We start from the raw sequence: 6,748 nt of genomic DNA on the forward strand, positions 1-6,748 counted from the left end.
ACTAAATTTTACTACGCAGAGGAAAATTGAAAGAGGAAGTTAATACAGTTTGGCGTAAGATCACAGAGTTGGTTAATAGTGCCAGGATGTGAGCCCCAGCCTGTCCAATCCCAGGAGTGATAGTTCCCCCATAATATTGCTTTTAGGAAGAGGGAACATCCTCATTTCCCAACACTGTCCCTCAGTGAGGAGAGATTTGAGGTGGATAAACATGCCCAAAGTGAGGTGTGAAACTAAATTTACAATAAGAATTTTTACATCTAGTTCTGAAAGAGTTTCTCTATTTCCAACTCAGCATCCATTCTTCCTTCTCTGTACCATCTGTTATATCTTAATATTATTTTATTGAAAATTTTAGGTATTGGCTTAAATTTGGCACCTTCATGTAAAGATCTAAAGAATATAAGCTTTAATGCTTAAGAAGAAGGGTTAAATTATCTATCAAGGAATTCAGCAGGTAGCATTGTGGTTAAGACGCTGGATTCCCACGTGGCTGAGCAAAGTTTGAATCCCAGACTGGTGACTTGAAACTCATGTCAGGCACCTCTGCATACATGCCCTAAATCCAGAGAGGAGAATAGAGGAGAAGGGATTGTGACATGGCTATCTCCCTTGGAGGATGGTTTCTCTCTTTCTCTCTCTCTCTCTCTCTCTCTGGCAAGAGCATGCACCCTACAGCAAAAATCTCTCAAAAAAGTATTCATCATTTAGAAATTCTTTTTGATTCTAGATATTCTCTTTATCATTTTAATTGTGTAAGGGGGCTGACAGGTGGTGTGGTGGTTAAGGTGTGGACTTCCACATGGCTAACTGTGGTTCAAATCCTGGACCTGGCAGCTTGCTTTCTCACTTTCTCCCTCTCTCTCTCTCGCTGCCTCTCTATGATAAAAATTAAAAGTAATAAAAATAACTAAAATTAAATTTTAAAAAATTAAATGTGCTAGAGGAGAACTCTTGATTGATATCCAAAATAATTGATTCTCAGAATTTTCTTTATGCACAATCTAATATCACCGTTCTACTACTTTAATTAGGATATTAACATCTGATCCCAGATTTTTCTTTATTTCTTCACTCCCTACATTCAGTCCTACAGGAAATTTTGTTGAATCTACCACTTAAAATGTCATTCATATCTTCATAATCATCCTGCCATCACCCAAATGTAAGTCAACATTATCTTTCCATACTCTAAGATAGCCTTAACAAATCACTGTCTTTTCACTCTTGTACTTTATAAACTATTCTTCGTTGAGCAACCAGAGTGAAATAGACTTTAAAATATCTATATATTGGAAGGCATCAAGAGAGACAGAGAGTGTGGGAGAGGGAGAAAGCACCTCCAATGAGTGTGGGTAAGTTGCAATCCCTTCTTCTCCTTTTCTCCATCCTATAGAGGTTTGGGGCAAGCCCATACACACTCCCAGTTCATTTTTCAAGACACTGCATCCAAGACTCCAACTGTATGGTTGGCCATGTGGGATCTAGCTTCTTTAACCATAAGGAAATAGATAGACTGGTCCTAAACTTGATAATAAAAATAAAAACTTTCTGAAAGTAGAGAGGAAAATTAGCCCCTCAGCACAAGAGCTGGTCGAGCCTTGCACGTGTCACAAAAACTATCATCTCATTGACCAAAGCAAGCTTGAGTTCAAGTCCCATATCAAACCAGAAGAGCCCACTGAATATATAAAATAAATCATGAATATATGTACAGCAAAAATTTGTGGCTAAAGACACAATTTTCTATAACCTTAGAATGTAATCCAATCTTGGGACCAGCAGTTAGTGCAATGGTTATGTTGCTGGACTCCCACGTAGTTGACCGTGGTTCGCGTCCCAGACCCGGTGGCTTAAAACACACCAGGTGTGTGTGCGTGTGTGTCCAAGATCCAAAGAGGAGAACAAAGGAGAAGGGATTGTGGCATTGGCCATCCCCCCCAGGGGGTGATTTCTCACTTCTCTCTGTATCTGTCTGGGGAGCCCACACACCCTATAGCAAAAACCCCTAAAAAAAAAAAAAAAAGAATGTGATTCAGTCTTTCTCTGATTTAGCTTGCTGTGTATGACTGTGCCACTGGTGCAATTTTCACTTTAGTTCATATCACTTTTCATCTATGCTATAAGGCTGAGATCATACCGGTCTTCTTCAGATTCTTCTAACATGTCAGGTTTGTTTATATGTTTGGGCCCTGAGGCTAGCTCAAGGGTTGGCAAACTGTAGCCTGAGAACTGAATCAAGCCTAACACCTGATTTTGTAAATTAAGCTTTGTTGGAACACAACACCACCATTCATCTTTTATCTCTGAAAAATATATACATATATGTATTTTTGCTGACAGCAGAGTTGAGTGGTTTTCCAGAGACTGTCTGGTCCAAGAAGCATAAAATATTTACTATATGACTCTTTACAGAAAAAGTTTGCCGGCATGTATCATAGCGGCTCTTTCTGCCTGGAGTGCTTTTCCCTTTCACCTTTAAATAGTTTTTTCTTCATTTTATTTTGATTCCTTGCAAAATCAACTGCCATATAGAGATTTCTCAAAAGAGCCTTTATAAAACTATTCCCTATCCCATTATCTAAATGTAAATCTTCACATAAAATGTGTAACTGTGAGTTTTTGGTTTTCTTTTTAGGTTTTTGCCATAGTGTGTACATGCACTAGAGAGAGATTTAGAGGAAAAATGAGAAATTATCTCTGAGGGCAGGTGGCTACTCCATAATCCCTCCTTTCCATTATCTTTCTGGGATTTTGGGTATACATGCATATGTACCTGATGTGATTTTCAAGCCACTCTGTCCAGGACTCGAACCATGGTCATTCATATGAGAGTCCAATACCTTAACCTCCATCCCCTTCTGCTGGCCCCAGATATGCTATTTTTAACATTTTAATTATTGATTTATTGATATATTTTTTTCTCACTGGAATATAAGTTTCCTAACAGAATAAGTTTGATGATCTTTCTAACTTTTCATTTATAGTTTGTTTAATTTTTATTTATTTTTTTCCCATGAAAGAGAGAGACAGAGACAGAGAGGGATAGCTCTAACAGGGTCTTTGCATTATAGTACGTTCTTAGCTCATGGCTGGTTGCCTGGTGTGTACAGGAAGGACTTGGGATGTCGACCTGAGATTTTTCCATGTGGCTTCAACACTGCAAAAAAATTATGTTACTAACTGCACCACCATTACTAGTCAGTCTCCATAATTTATCATAATAAGGTTATATGTATAGGCAATTCTCAATAAGTATGTATTTAAATAAATGCATTTATTTAAAGAAAAGAAACAGTCATCCCAGAGGACACTACTGCTTTAACCTGACTTTTCATAGTATGTATTAAAGAAGCAAAATGGAAGGCAAAACAATTGATTAGTTTAAAAAAATTTAGCTAAATATAGAGTTAAAATAAGAAATTAAATAACAGGTTTCTAAATTTCAGAAATTAATTCGGCACCATGGTGAAAGTGAGATACACTCTCCCATGCAGCTTAATGTGTTTGGTAAAAGTTCATTTCAAATGGCCAAATCATAGTAAGGCATTAAGAATCAAGTCCATACTCAGTGACTCTTCAAGTTAATTGAATGTGAAATCCCATTGATGTAGAGAATGAATCTGCAAACCAGCAGCTGACTCAGGTGCCTTAGATTTGCAGACATTGACAAAATGTCAAAGTGACAGTAAAATCATCTGGACTTTCTCAGAAGCTCTGAATTGTCATGAGTTTGAGTCATTTAATTGTTACACTGGTAAGCACTGGGATAAACTCATTGACTCAGAAGCAGTAGATCTAGTCTAAAGAAGGCAGTATAGAAAAACAAACCACTGCTTCTTTCCAGAAATATTTTATAAAGTTCAGTCTCACTACGTACAAAATGACTTAGGCAGTGATTCATTCATCTATGTATTCATTCATCTGGATATTTGTTAAAGGAATGCCCTTGTCCACAAAATTTATAGTTAAACCACTGATTATCTGTTGACTGTTTGGCATCATATTCTCTGTATTTCCTCTTCATCTAAAGGAAATTTAAATACTTTCTGTGGTTGCTATGAAACATGTGTGCCAGATCTGGGAGATAAACTAAAACAAATGAACCATTTTGGTAAATTTTCCAGGAATGTGGTGATGTGGATCATGTGAAGATATCTTCATAACAGTGAAGGACAACATGACATCATTTCCATTAAACAAAAGGGAGATTGCTTGATATTCCTGGATAATAGGTAGGGCAAAGTATGCCATATTTTAGGCTTCTGAATCACCAGTGACACTGTGAAAAACAAGAAAAGACTCCAAAGCATGTGCAGAACCAGGGTAAGTGAAGAATGTTTCTGAAAGATTAGTCTTGAATCTGTTTCTCCAGTCTTTCCAGTAACTCTGTTATCTATATTCCTTTATAAATTTACTGTTTACCTACAGTAGATGCTGTTATCTCCAAATAAGAATTTTTACCATTTCTCATGGTCCCAAGCAGAGTTAATAACATGGAAAGGAACATGATGGGGTGAAGAACAAGATGCACAGAAGGATTTAAGTAGTTTTGTCAAGCTGAAGTGTAGATGGGCTTATGGGAAAAAGGCTAAAATTAAGGCCAGGAGGTTTGGGTATCAGGTATGTCCCAAGGGTTCACCAGTGGTAGCACAAGAGGTAGGTACCACTGTATGATACCAAAGTGATGTGGGAGACCCTGGGTTCAGCTCTCCAGTCAAACTGAGTGCACCCATGGGTGCAGCTATGATCCTGGCTCACTGGCAGGTTTCTAGAGGTGGGAATCACAGAGTAGTAAGAACTTGTCAAGTGTGTATGTCTTTCTTTCTTTTATAAAGTAAATAAAACTTTTTTTACATTTACAGGAATAATATAACATTAAAATTACTCTATCATGTAACATTTTCATATTTTATATTTAACTTTTATTTCTTATTTACATTTGATCATTACACATCTCTATACCATACAATGTGGGTTTTAAAAGTATGAATGCTGGGGCTGGCAGGTGGCATGGTGGTTAAATACTGGGGCCAACAGGTGGCATGGATTCCCACATGGACGACCACAGTTTGAGTCCCAGGACCTGGTAGCTTGCTTTCTCTTTTTGCCTTTCTCTCTCTCTCTGTCTGGTTGAAATTAAAAATAATAATAATAATGAAATTAAATAAATGATTCTTTTTTAAAAAGTATGAATTCTGTATATGACAATCAAATTAAGCATATTGCCATATATAATTTTTAATATATCTTGTTATCAAGAAAGTTATAATGTACTTTTCTGTGTTTTTCTATGCAAAAATGTGTCATTTTTTACTTTACTGACAACCCAATAATACTTTACATTCTGTGTCAAGTGATTCTTCACTTTGCCCCTCTCACCGACCCTCCACTACTCACTACCCTTCCTTACATACTCTGGTATCTACATGCATCCTCCCCACTATCATATGTTCAGATCTTTCAATGTCTGCCATAGAGTGCTGACATTCAGTATATATTGAGCAGGGATATATAATGTCTGTCTTTCAAAGTCTGGCTTACTTCAGTTAGCATCAAAGAGTCTATATTCATCCACTTTGAGTCAAATAACAGTTTCTCATTGTTCATTATGGGTGTATAGTATCCCATAGTATATATGTCTCACAATTTTTCACCACAGTTATCAGTTCTTGGACATTTAAATTTGTTACATATTTTAGCAATTTTGAATAATGCTGCCAAAAACATGGAAGTGAAAGTGTCTTCACAGCACTTGTCTTATTTTTATTTTTTTAATTATAGCCATTCTTACTGGGGTTAAGTAGATCAAAATAATTGTAGTTTTGATCTTCATTTTTCTTATGATATGAGAAGTTGAACCCCCCTCCTTTTTTTTTTTGAGAGAGGTTTTTGCTACAGGGCATGTGTGCTCGCCAGAGAGACAGAGAGAGACAGAAAGACTGAAAACGAGAAATCAGCCCCGGGGGGATGGCCATGCCGCAATCCCTTCTCCTCCATTCTCCTCTCGGGATCTTGGGCACGCACGCACACACACTCAGCGTGAGTTTTAAGCCACCGGATCCAAGACTCAAACTACAGCCAACTACATGGGAGTTCAGCGACATAGCATTATGCTAACTGCTGATTCCAAACCCTTTTTAATTTGGTGTTTTGGCCAGTCATATGTCTTCTTTAGAAAAGTGTTGGTTCAGTTCATTTGCCTATTTTTAATTTGGATTTTTTTTTTTTTTTTTGTAGCTTGAGTTCCCTATATATTTTGGTTATCAACCCCTTAACTGAAGTATAGTTTGCAAACATTTTCTCCCGCTCTGTGGGTTATAGCTTCACTCTCTTTATTGTCTTTTCTATGAAGAAGCTTTTTAGTTTTATGTAGTCCTATTAGTCAATTTTGGGGATTATTGCCTGTATTTTACAGATGTTATTTAAGAAATCTTCACCTATTCCAATGTCATCAAGAGTTTCTCCTGGTTTAAACCAGTGGTTTTATAATTTGAGGCTGGCTTTACATTAAATATTTGATCCATTTTAAGTTTATTTTTGTTAATGGTGAGAGATAGGGGTACAGTTTCACTTTTATGGAAGTGGATATATTTTTAAAATATATTTTCCAAGTCTTTTCCTTCTGTATCACTAGCCATGTTCAGAATATTAAATATATATAGATTATATGATAATAGAAAATGAAAGACAAACAAATTTCTATTAAATACTAAACATTAATTACTTTATGGAGGTCATTTTTGTC

Source organism: Tupaia chinensis, unplaced genomic scaffold (genome assembly GCF_000334495.1).
Source record: "Tupaia chinensis unplaced genomic scaffold, TupChi_1.0 Scaffold000277_1, whole genome shotgun sequence".
In the NCBI taxonomy this organism is placed as follows: Eukaryota; Metazoa; Chordata; class Mammalia; order Scandentia; family Tupaiidae; genus Tupaia; species Tupaia belangeri.